The 12791-nt window shown below is 45.0% G+C and overlaps 1 protein-coding gene across 2 annotated transcripts in view; it reads right to left on the bottom strand.

Moving 5' to 3' along the window:
• TCP11L2 (t-complex 11 like 2) overlaps nucleotides 1-7459 on the bottom strand; it is a 41251-nt gene extending 33792 nt beyond the window's left edge. For both annotated transcript variants that reach the window (XM_047066869.1, XM_047066871.1), the window contains exon 1: nucleotides 7332-7459. The gene's annotated coding sequence lies outside the window, so the exon portion shown is untranslated. The remainder of the gene's footprint in view (nucleotides 1-7331) is intronic.
• Between the last annotated feature and the right edge of the window lie 5332 nt (nucleotides 7460-12791).

Raw genomic sequence — 12791 nt, 5'->3', positions numbered from 1 at the left:
ATCCTGAATAGACAGTAATGATAGTAAGGATTCACTGAGTCTCTTTAAATCTGAACCAGCCCAGGCAATGAGGTATACAGAGCTTTGAAAGCTGCAAGAACTTGAAACCACGGCTGCACACAGTATGTCTGGAAATCCTGAGCAGTTTCTTCAAATGATTCCTTATATATATTGAGTGCGCACTGTGTAGCAGCACAGGGAAAGGTAACAGTGAATGAAAGAGACAGGGTCCTACTCCTCTGTCTCTGAAGTCCAGTCACCTACAACTGTGTGTGGCAGAGGCCAGAACATGAGAAAATGGGAAACAAGGCATTGCTGAAGCACAAGGAGAGGCCGCATGGGACTATGGGGGAATCTAGCCTTTGTAGAGACATGGTGCCATTTTTTTATCCTGTGTGTGGTAACAGAGACAAGGATGAACCTGAGAGGCACTTATTAAAAGGTCAAATGCCCAAGGGCATTTGCCCTTGGCCTCCCTTAAACAACTTTCTTCAGCCCTGCCAGTTGTAGAAGTGTGCCCTTGCTCGGCCCATCATTTTCACAAACAGAAAAGTGCTAATTGGAGGCTGACTGTGCCAGGAGTTGAGTGAAACTGCCAGGAAGCTACCATGTAGAGATAGTTGCCTTATCCTAGGGTCCCAACGCCAACTACCACGAACACAGGCTATAAGATAACCTGGACCCTTGCAACTCCAGTGGGGAAATAACCTCCTTTACCACAGGCAAGCTAGATTCTACTTGAGTTTTTTTTTGTTTTTTTAATGTTTATTTTTGACGGAGAGGAGAGAGAGAGAGAGAGAGAGAGAGAGAGAGAGAGAGAAGGGGCAGACAGAGAAGGAGAAAGGATCCAAAGCAGGGTCTGTGCTGAGAGTGGAGAACCCAATGCAGGGCTCGAGCTCACAAACTGTGAGACCATAACCTGAGCAGAAGTCGGATGCCTGACCAACCACCCAGGCGCCCCATTTCTATTTGAGCTTTAATTCCCATCTGCTGGGGGGAAGGGAATAGAGGACAGAAGAAAGGGATCTGCCCTAACTCTTCCACTGCCACCAAACCCCAATCCTAAATGGAATACTTGCCCTTCCCTCTAGATTTCTCTCTCTCTCTCTCTGCCAACATTTTATGTCTCACTGATGGCATTTCTTGAAAATGCTACCTTCCTCAGGAAGCCTTTACCCTCTGGCCAGAGTGAATGACAGGCACTCTTCTTTGTACATCTGCAATACATGTCCCATATCTCCACGACAGAGCTGAGTCCCTTGTACAGTCATTTTCCTCCCATGGCTACTTCTGACTCTCCTTAAGGCAGGGACTGTGTCTCGTCCATCGCCAGTGTCAAGTACATGACAAGTATTCACTTGGTGTCAGCTGAATCGGAATCATTGAATCCCATTTGGTACAGCTTCAACCAGAACATTCGCAAACTGATATCACACACTTGCAGGCCTTGTACTGTGAAAGTTCAAGCACTGGAGCAGGGAACCTACCACCTAAACTTTCTTTATTAGGTGTAAGACTCAATATTCCCTGGTCCTGGCCATGCTCTTATTTATCTTAAACTTGGTTTCCATCTTATTATTTTTTGCAGTCATTCCACTATAACAACTGTGCTCTGTATGCTCTGCTCTTAATTTTCCTTCACTTTGGCTGTTTTTCCAAGTAAAGGTGAATAAAAGCTTTCATCCATTGGAATTTATGAACTAGGTTAATAGTTATAACTGTCCATTTCATTTTTCTACTCCAGCCGAACAGCACACTTTGTAGGTTCCTTAATTGTGTTTAACAAGGCAGCAAAGTACAAAGGTTCAAAAATAAAAAGATGTAGGCTAGGAGTTATAAGTCTAGAGTCTGAGGCTTGGGTCTGTCATTAATTTGCTGTGTGACTTTATGCACATCACATCGGCTCTCTTCACCTCATTTTTCTGAGCAGGTTGGGCTGGCTATAAGGTCCCTTTCAACTAGGAATTGCTAAAATGCTATAAACCCAGAGTTCCATGAGGCTTCACTGGAAGTTCTGAGACATTAAATGTGCTTACAGCAGACATACTTAATGTGCAACTATACTTCCTTCCAACAATTCACTGGAAGTAGAGTTTCTGGCACAGGGGATGCAACAGAAAACATAAAATAAAAGCTTCAAAATGTTTAGAAACTCTTGTTTGGTTGGCAGAAGGCTCCACAGCACAAATGGGCTTTAGTGCATCCAAGGAGAAGCTTTTCTTTGAAGCCCAAATGCCCATTATTATTCTATAAGGAAACTGCTGTTTTCTTAAGGCATACTAATAACACCTAATGCATAGGGCAAGTGTGAGACTTCATTTAGTCAGTATATGTAGAGTGCTTGGCTGGCACAGAGAAAACTGGATACAGATGATGACTATTATTAGCATTATTTGCATTTTTTCTTGTTACTATCATCATCATTTCAGGCATTAAAAACTACTCTAGAGGGGAGAACTGTTTTATCCCATGATGATAAAATAACACTGCTAGTTAACCCAGGACAGAACTTTTGCGCTTGTCTGAAATACAAAAGCTAAAAGCAAATGGCCCATCCCAGTGTAAATGGTCTTCTGCAAGTTCCTTCACATCTGTTCTTACTTTTCTTGGTCTCGGGTTTCCATATAAGTCATCTGGGGACAAAGCTACTTGACTCAAAAGGCCTTGAGGGTAATTAGACTGCTTTAAAAACTATTTTGGATTCTTACAACAGTGATAATAAAACCAGTCTATTTCTTTAAGAGAGGTAATGCTTCTCATACCGACAAACTTAGATCTACTTAAACTTCACCACTGGGAATTACAAGCAAACCACACAGCTTTTCAGAAACACCACATCTCATCCTACCTGCAGGATTTACTTACTGGCCAAAGGTAAAGTCAAAGGTGAAAGCAGCGTATAACTCCAAGCACAGCCTCCAATACTACAGTGGGTCACCATCAAGGAGAATAATCACATTTTTCATTGCACTGTTCTTCATTTAATAATAATAAATTCAATATTATGGAATTCCTTCCAAGACCAATGACTGGGATGCAGCAGACACTTAAACATTTATTGTTGAATGAATGGCAATATGATCACTGACATGTTAGAGAGGAGGGAAATGGGTGCAAGAACCTGAAGGGGATAGTCCTATGTCCCACCACAGATGGAGGCGAAATGGGTTGATTCCTTAGCCTGTGTCCACACTACCAACTTCACTTCTTTATTTCCTTTTTGTAGCAGACTCATCTGCAAATGGTCCTGCATGGGTTCAGGATTATAAAGATCCACCAGTGACAACGCAAATGTCCACGTCCAAGAGGCAAGAACACTGGCTCTGGAGTCAGGTGGTCTGGGTTCTTGATCCTGATGCTTGATATTTACTGACTGGAGAGAGGGAACTCCGGTTTGCCATTTGCAAAGTGGGGATATTAATACATCTGCCTCGTAGAATTGTTGTGAAGATGAACTGAAATAGTCTGTCAAGTACTTGAGCTCCTAGTAAGTGCTTGACAGCCAACTATTATTTTATTACCACTAGAAGAGATTATGATTTCCAAACATGTCAATGTCATAAAAACAAAGAAAGGCTGAGGACATGTTCCGGATGAAAAGAGACTTGACAATTGAGTGTAACAGATGATCCCAGACTGGATCCTGTACCAGAGGGGGAAAAAATGCTATTACTGGGTCAAATGACAGCAGGTAACAATACCTGAACCTACTATCTGTGTAACAATGTTAATTTACTAAAGTTGATACATGTACTGTGATTATATATTTAGGAATTAAAGGCCATGATGTTTGCAACTTTCTCTCAACTAATTTAACGAGAGAGAAAAAGAGAAAACAATAAAGCACTGCAGCAACATGTTAACAGGTGATTATGAGCAAAAGGTAGACGATAGGGAGTTCTTTGTACAGTCCTTACAACTTTTTCTGTGAGTCTGAAATTATTTCCAAGCAGAAAATTAAAAGAGAAATACTAAACCAAAACTTCAAGTCTAATTCAGAACAGTCTGGGCTCCTGCAGTTTTTAGATTTTGATTGTTCCCACCGCTGGGATAGCTTAGATACCACTCTATTACAAAAGCTCTTCTAGACAGACTTGTCCCAATGTCCTTCTTGAACAGTGCCTAGAGAATAAAACAGGAAATAGGCCAGAGCCCTTCAGAAGAGGCAAAATAAATCATCCCTTTTAAGAGCTCATCTCCAGGTGCTTTCCCTTTTCTTAAGAAGTTTCCTGGCAATGGTTTATATTCCTCTGTGATCCGGCCTCTACCCACCTCATCCCGTATCACTCTCCCCCTAACCCTTCCTGCCACAGACACAATGGCTTTCTTCATGTTCCTCAGACCTGCCAAACTCCCCATTCTGGAACATTTGCACCTGCTAGAGTCTCTCCGCATCCCGTGCCCCCCACACCCCCCCCCCCCAGCATGTTCTCCCGGATCTCCATGTGATTGGCTCCTTGTTGTCATTCAGATTTGAAATTAAATGTTACAACTTCAAAGTGACCTTCCCTGATATCCCCACTCCATCTAAATCAGCCAACTAGAGCTAGGAACACTTCCTGGGATAGACAGGGAGCTCAAGGAATATGGTTGGTGAACAAATTAGGCCACACTCCTATTCATATTACCACTTAGGTTTTCCTTCTCTCCTGCCTCACTCACATTGCTCATATTCCCATTACGCAGTCACTTAAAGTACTATAGTTGCTGTTTACATAACTGGCTCCCCACTAAATTTTAAGCTGCTCACAGGAAGGGCTGTCTCCCCTTTCCAATTCCAAACACATTTTCCAGGCACCAATAATTCAAACCAGCAGAGACTTACAGTTCCAGAGCTTAAAGCAAGGTTTACATCGTGTTTTTCCATTCTCTTAATGCTCATTGATAACAAATAATAACAATCAGAGCTAATAGCTATTGTGTGCTTATTATGTCCCAGCCCCCATAAGCATTTTAAGTGTTTTATCTCCTTGAATCTTCATTATAACCTTGCTAGCTAAGGTATTGTTAGCTAAGCTATTATCCCTATTTTATATATAAGAACCTGAGGCTCAGAGAAGTTAAATTACTTGCTCTAGGGGTCACAGCAGTGGCAGAGGCACAACTCTAATCGAGGCCATGGATCCCTAAAGCCCATGCTTTCTACCACTCTAGGATGGCTGGACAAAATGTAGTGTGTTGTTCATTCTTTCCATTCTCAGTCTGCCAAATCGATCTACCCAACACCACGTGGACACTTACATATGTGGTAATGAGCTGACCTTACCCTGGGGTGGCTGCTCAAAGTGCTATACCATGAAGGGCATCACTGAAAGAGTCTATTATCCAAAACAATTCTCAACCACCCCACTAGAGTAAAGGAAAATCCTCTATCAGGGAGCCGTTCTTTAAGCACTGCAAAATCCCTAGTTAAAACTCAAATATCATCAGAAGTCTTAACTGCTTACAACTAGTATCAAAAACATTTTGAGGTGAACTACACAGATTTTCCAACAGCGCCCTGTATGAGGAATGGAGACCATCCAGCTAAGGTTGGGTGGTGTAAATGAGAAATTTCACAAACTATCTAGTGGATGTCATCCTTGAAGACCAGATCAAGGTCAAATGCAAAGACAGGCATTCACATATGTGTAGTAAAGGGCAAGGAGTCAGAGGAATAAGACTGGGCTCTGAAGGAAAAAAAAAAATTGTAGATGGTATGGAACATCTCCATCTTCTGCAAAACGCTGCTTTAGAACCAGGCCCAGCCAGCAGTGCTAAAAAGTTATTCATATGCAGCAAGGCATAAACCACAGAGCAGAGAGATAGGTTCCTGCTCCATTCAGCTACAGAATGCTGGTCTTCATCAAATTAGAGCCAACAAAGAGCTAGATAAAAGCCAACAAGCCAGTCATTGTCTAAGAAAACAGATGTTCACGCAACACATAACATTACAGCATCGGGGGAAGGATTTCTAGGCACTTTTCACAGTTGGAAACACTTTTCCTCACACCCCTGGCTGGCTTGTTTTAGTACCTGTGCTTCCTCCTCTGGGGGCCCCAACCCCTCACAAAATGGCATTGAAGCTGCTTCCACATGTGACTGGGTATCTTCAGCCCTGGGCCACTGCATGTGAGGCAACCTCCACCGGCTGCCAGAATGATGGATGAAATCCCTGGAGGCAAGAGGAAAAGGCAGGCACGGAGCCTCCTAAAGTGGGAACCACAGCGATAACCTGGTTATGGTAGCAAAGAGCAAGGTCTCTGGCTGGGCTGGAGACCATGGGGCCCATAGGGATCTTGGGGGCTGAGGGGCCCACTGGGGACAAGGACAACTTGTCTGGTTTCCCAAGGTTAATGTAACAGAACAACCACCTAAGATAATTATTTCCCAAACTTCAGTCATTTGGGTACCACTGTTGACGCCTGTTTCCACATCTCTACCCTAATTTGTCAATCACTGCTATGTTGACTAGATTTTTGCATTTGAATACTTTCATTTTAAAAGGAAACTTTAGATCATTGTGAAATCGCTCCTTTAATGGAACAACTTTTCCAAATACTAACGAAAACACGTAACCATGCTCGTCCACGTGCCACCTCCAATCTGCGCTGTCCGTCCACCCACCCCGTGGAGCCACCCTAAGGAGCAGTTTGGGGAAGCACAAGCCATCCCCGAGAGGCCAGGGGTTCGAGCCCGGGCCCGACAGGCATCTCCCGCCTCTTCCCCCAACTGACCATAGAGGGACGCCCCAGGAGTCTGCACACCCCCAGGCCAATCCTCCAGCCCCCCCGCCCTCCAGCAGCACGCTTCCTGTCAAAACAAACCCTTGGGGGAGGGGACGGCGGAGGCCGAGCAGAGTGCCTGGGAAACCCCGGCAACAAACCCCAAACACACGCTTCGAGACGCGCCCAGCCCCCACCGCGGCCCGGCTCGACCACCCCAGATGGGCAGGGGGTCGCAGGCGAGGCGGGCACCTTCCCGGGGCCCGGAGGGTGGAAAGCTGTTCGCAGCGCGGTCGCTGGCACGGATCCAGCAGGTTGTAAACGGCGGCCAAGCGGCCGCGACCCCGCAGCCTCCGGGGCCCGAAGCCCGCAGCCACCCTGACACCCGCCGCGGCCACTCTGTACCCGCTCCCCGCTCCCACGCGGGATGGCGGTTTGAGGTCAAACAAGGAGATGGGGGGAGCAAGAAGCGGGACTTTAACGCCCCCTGGCACCGGCGTACCAGGACAGAGTTCCAAGGTGGGTTGGGGGAGGCCCTCGGCTGCCCTGTGGCGAGATGTCCTCGTCCACCCACCCGGGTCCGGCACCTCAGAACCCGCGACCCCCTCCCCCAGGATGGATACGCACCGGGTCTGGCGCGGAGACAGGCGGAGGAGAAAGGCGACTGAGTGAGCCTGGATCAAGGATCTCTGGGTGTCCCCTCACCGAACACCGCTCAAACACCTCGAAAACTCACTCACCAGTCCAACAACCCCCAACCTCCCCGCCCCCCTCCCCCCCACGCGGTATTTAAAGGGCCGGGAGGGACTTCGAAGAGTCAGCCTAGGCGTAGCAGTGTAACCGGCGAGAGGGGGAAGACGGACCACGGGAGAGGGGGAAATCCAAGTCACTTCAGGCTCCGATAGCAGAGCTCTGACAGATTTGATTTACTACCGAACATTTTTCCTCACGTTCGCATGAAAGAGGTCGAGAAGAGCTTGGATTGACGGTGTTTTGCATGCCAGAGGAAACGGCCCCCCCCCCCACGGGCTTCAAGTGGTGCAGTCCGGGGAACTGCTAGGGGCGGGGAGAAAAGTGTTTACGGAACTGGGGCAGCCGTGCCACTGGGAGCTCCAGGAGATGGAGGCGGGGCTGTCGGGAGCTGGGGGGCGGGGCCTAGGAAGGGGAGTCCGGGGCGGGGCGGAGCGGGGTGTTGGGGCGGGGCGAGGCTGCGCGCTGATCTACTCGTGGTTCCTCCCGTGAAGCGCAGGACTGTTTTGGCCCCCGGGCGCACCTGCGTGGATAATGGTACAAGCTACCCCTCGCGGGGTGGAACTTCTTCTCGAACACCCCTCATCTAGACGGGGCGATCCAGATTGGGTGCCCACCATCACGCCTTCCGCACAGCACAAGCCAATAGACAACAGGGCAAGTGCGCTCCCACGCGCGTCAGCAACCAGCCGTGTCACTTACGTTTGTGTCTGCACCTCCACATAAACACCGGCCCAGATTTGCATATGGTTGGACTGAAAGATTAGCTTTTGGGAGTCACACCCACCCAGGCTCTCTGAAGACGTAAACTTCGTGTGCACGCAAAAGATAAAGCATCTCACTTCCTCTAGAGTGCTTGGCAGCACCTCTCTGTTCGACAAGGGTTAATGTAAATAAACAGTCCCAGGGTGGGCTCTGTTTAGTTCTTGTGGGTGTGCTTCAGGATGTACAGAAACAACCTTCCCCCAACCGCAGCCATAAAACCACTGTGTCTTCTGAATATTGGCATTGCTTGGGATATAGTGTCATGCAGTGAATTTTGCATAGGCTGAAGTATTTCAATTTCGTGCTAAAATCATGTCCGAATTGTGGAGGCAAAACTGAACCAGACAAGCAACATTTTAAAGGAGGATAGAAAGTTATCCTTGGGGCTCCTGGGCTGCTCAGTGGGCTAAGCGGCTAAGCGTCTGACTCTTGATTTTGGCTCAGGTCATGATCTCACCAGATTGAGCCCAGGGACCAGCTCTGTGCTGACAGCAAAGAGCCTGCTTGGGATTCTCTCTCTCTGCCCCTCCTCCCTCTTTCTCCTCCCCACTCAAAAATAAACAAACCGATTGGATTCTCTCTCTGTCTGCCCTTCCGCCCCTCCCCCGTCAAAAATAAACAAATAAATGTAAAAAAAAAAAAAAAGGCCAGTTATCCTAGATGGAATAATTTGGTGTTACAACATGGACTTGTTTTGGGTTCAACCCTGGCTCTGACTTAACTACCCGTGAGATCTTGGTCAACGGATAACAATGATAACTATCTCATCCAGTTGTGGTGAGGATGGAACAAGATAAAGCACGTGAAGTGCGTAGAGCTGTACACAGTAAGTCTAGTCAGTGTTAGTTATTGAAACTATTAGGCAAATCACTCTGAACAAACTTGGCTGATCTCTATAAACTTGTTTTTGTGTCTCCTTATGCCACTCTCTCCTCCCTTCTTCTAAATTATATAACTTGATACAAACCAAGAGATTAAGGAGAGAATGCTGTTGCCACCCATAGATTCATTCTTGTGAACATGCTCATTTTTATATTGTTTGTTGGAATCAGCCGTCAGGATGACAGAAGCCTCTGATTTCGATTCTTGCCAAATAGTAACCGCTACTCAACAACCGCCATCACCACCTAAAGACTCCACAATAGATTAACCAAAAACATTTTCCCAATTTTTGGGCACTGTGACAATGACGCATTGTGGTTTCACTTCTTTTGTTAGCTTGATAGGTGCTTGATGAGTGTTGTTTTTGTGTTTTTACATAACTTGGAGCAGGTGAGCATGAGTCAGGAAAGTTGTCCAGTCTACCTGGGTGACCAGCTGCCTGACCCTAGGCTTGGCACTTATTTTAAAGCTCAAATACATAATTCTCAAAGCCACAAGGAAGCAATTTTTTGTCAAAGCAGATGAGTCAAGTTTCGGCATGTGCTGGGGTGAGAACCTTAAGGTAGAAAGGGCGGGGTAACATCAGAGACCCAAGCTCAGAGAGGAAATATCCTGGAAGCACAATCTACTGCTGCTTTGACATTAAATAACTTGCTCTCTGGAAACCTTTTGGTCAATTACCTGGCCAGCTGCCCTCATACTGGCTGGCACATAAAAGACACTTTGAAAAAATATAGTACTATAAAATATTAGGCAGTTCCCTTCAAAATGAGCCTTGTTTCACATTCTTGCTCAGAGAGTTCAGGCAGTCATAGAATAAAATCCTCCTTGCTCAGATTATGTTCACGACCTTCTGGAAAAAAAGGTCAGAGGCAACCTCTTTAGTAAGTTACGTTTTTTATTTTCACACCTGATCTTTCTAACGTTCCTTTTGGAACAACTTAGAAAGTTCATAGTAATGCAGTTGGTTTGTCACCTACAAATTACACAATAGTCTAAATCTGTTCTGTTGCCTTTGGCACATGACTAAGGGCTGATGAAAATTATTGCTGGATGGAGACATAAAAATACTCATTTTCTTTTTACACATCTTAAATCTGAGTTTTAAATTATAGCGAGTCCTTGAAAAAAATCAGAAAATCCCCAAATGTAATTTTAATATGGACTTGCAACGTCTCAACCATTTACCTTGTATTGTGGCTCTGCATCTTGTGCTGACTGAGCGTCATGTAAATTCAACTATATGTGCTCAGATAGGACAGGGTGCAGGGCGCAGGAGTGCAGGGCCCAAGTTATGTAGCTGGTCCTGATTTCACCCCATGGAACATCAGTCTAGAGTTTAAAGGTACTTACTTCCCATTCATCTGTTCCCAAATGCAAATCAATTATTTTCTCTAGTGCTCAGTTGAAGAAACATATCTGTTTCAATGCCACAGGCAAACAAAACAAAATAAAACAAAACAAAACAAAACAAAACTGGCCCACCAAAGGACCACCAAAGGACCTATGGCCCACCAAAGGACCTATCTATGAAAGATAATTTTGACTGCGCCTGATTTTGACCTTAGGTTCTCCCTTTGGAAACTAACCTCCTCACATAAGATATGACTCCATTGTAGTAGAAAAATTGATTACATGGAATCCCATCTCTTTTTCTCTCCCCTGTCCATCTTTCAAAAAAATTTTTTTAATGTTTATTTATTTTTGAGAGACAGACAGTGTGAGTGGGGAAGAGGCAGAGAGAAAGGGAGACATAGAACATGAAGCAGGCTCCAGACTCTGAGCTGTCAGCACAGAGCCCAACGCGGGGCCCGAACCCACAAACTGTGAGATCATGAGCCAAAGTCAGACGCTCATCTGACTGAGCCACCACTCAGTCAGAGTCCTGGTCTCCCCTGTCCATCCTAAGGTGCTAGGAAGGACTAAAAAGCAGTAAGGGTTGGGGGGAAAGACAGTAGAAAGTAGAAAGAAGAAAAAACAATTTGACTGATATAAACTGGTGACTAAATGTTCAAAATTTGACCACATCTTCTCATCAACTTTTGTCATTCTTTTTCTTTTGGTCTTAAAGATAAAGGAGATTTAGATCATTGAGCAGTTTTGATGGTTTATCAAAATGTTGGTGCTTGATTAAGTTTCCAAAGCACCAGAAACAGTTCTTCCCCTGACTTCTCTGAACTGAATCAGTATAAAATTGGAGGTTGCTTCTCACTTCAATTGCTTGCACCCTCACATCTAGATACAGACCCAGACCCTCTCCTCTCACATACTAAAAGGAAAAGCATTTTTAGAAAGCACCTGTCCCTGTTCACCCTCCATGGGCCCCCTTCACTTACCTGGAAAACACTGCTGTCCCCTGGAAAGCAAAGAGAGTGAGGACCAAAACAGAAGACAAGGCTGGGCAGGGAGTGGGAGGGGCCGAGGTGAGGTGAGGCTCTAAGGAGCACCTTTGAGAAACCAAAGAGGTATTGGCACAGAGCCCTGGCCAAGACAGCCACTGTCTTTGCCCCACCTCTGGGCCAGTAGGCTGTCATTCTCTAAGTGCCTGCCTAGTCCATTCAACCACAGATGAACACTCACGCCCCCACTTTAAAAATAAATTGGAATACCAGTGGGGTACAGGAAGAACTTCTAAAGTAAGAGGCAAAACCCAGGAGACATGAAGGAAAGGATTAAGAGATGTGTCTCCTTACACAGACTGTTTAACATAAAGACATGAGTTACAGAACAATGATTGTGGGATTGATACCATTTCTGCTTAAGGGAGAGCTTGTATGTGAGAGAACATGTGTCTATTCTGTATTTATAAAATGCATGGAAATGGACTAAAAAGTTACCCTCCAAACTGTTTAGGAAGTAAGTTGGGAGATGTTCCTGATTTATTCTATATACATACCAATGGCTTATTTCTTTTACACTGAGAATGTATTTATTCACTCTTTGCTCTATAACTCACACAGCTATACGATGATCATTGTATGTCCTCTGAAATATACCTTAGTGGTGGTGAGCTATGAACACTACCCAATACATATTTATCTTATTCATATTTTTAAAAGTCGTGATAAGATATGGAACTTTTCATATCAACTATAGAAAGGAATATATTTACAAAAGGCCCCTCACTATGGTATGTCAAAATTATTTCTGCTATGAAAGTAAAAATTACTACTTTTTAGGGTTTTCCTTTCAAGTCCAATTCTTAGATAGTCCAGGTACATGGAGTTTACTTTCATTTAAAAATGCATATTGTGCCCCAACATGTGACCTCTAAGGCTTTTCTTCTTTTGATAGTAAAGTGGACAGGCATTCTTTCCCAAAGTGGTATGAGTCTTAAATAATTATACTACCTTTTGAGGATGAAAAAATGAGAGCCCTGGACATTCTGATGTCTGTAGCTTTTACCTGAGTTCCTTTGTGTCCTACTGGAAGGTATTACATGAGGGCACTGAGGGTTTATGACTGACCAAAGAGATATTCAGTGACTCACTGAATTGGCAGGTCAAGAATAGAAACCAGAACTCATTTCATGGCTACTCTACAAACATGCACGTATACATACACACACACGCGCGTGCAGTATCACATGCAACGTATTACCCATTGGTGACATAATTATCTAATTTCCATAACGACATGTCAACAAGCATACCAGCTCTGTGTCAACTAAGTGCCTGAAGTATTTATAAT

This window comes from Lynx rufus, unplaced genomic scaffold (genome assembly GCF_022079265.1).
Source record: "Lynx rufus isolate CCGP_SWC_20201006 ecotype Redwood Valley unplaced genomic scaffold, mLynRuf1.p SCAF_7, whole genome shotgun sequence".
In the NCBI taxonomy this organism is placed as follows: Eukaryota; Metazoa; Chordata; class Mammalia; order Carnivora; family Felidae; genus Lynx; species Lynx rufus.
The sequence above is the reverse complement of the archived record's forward strand: the minus strand, read 5'-3'. Positions and strand labels throughout refer to the sequence as shown.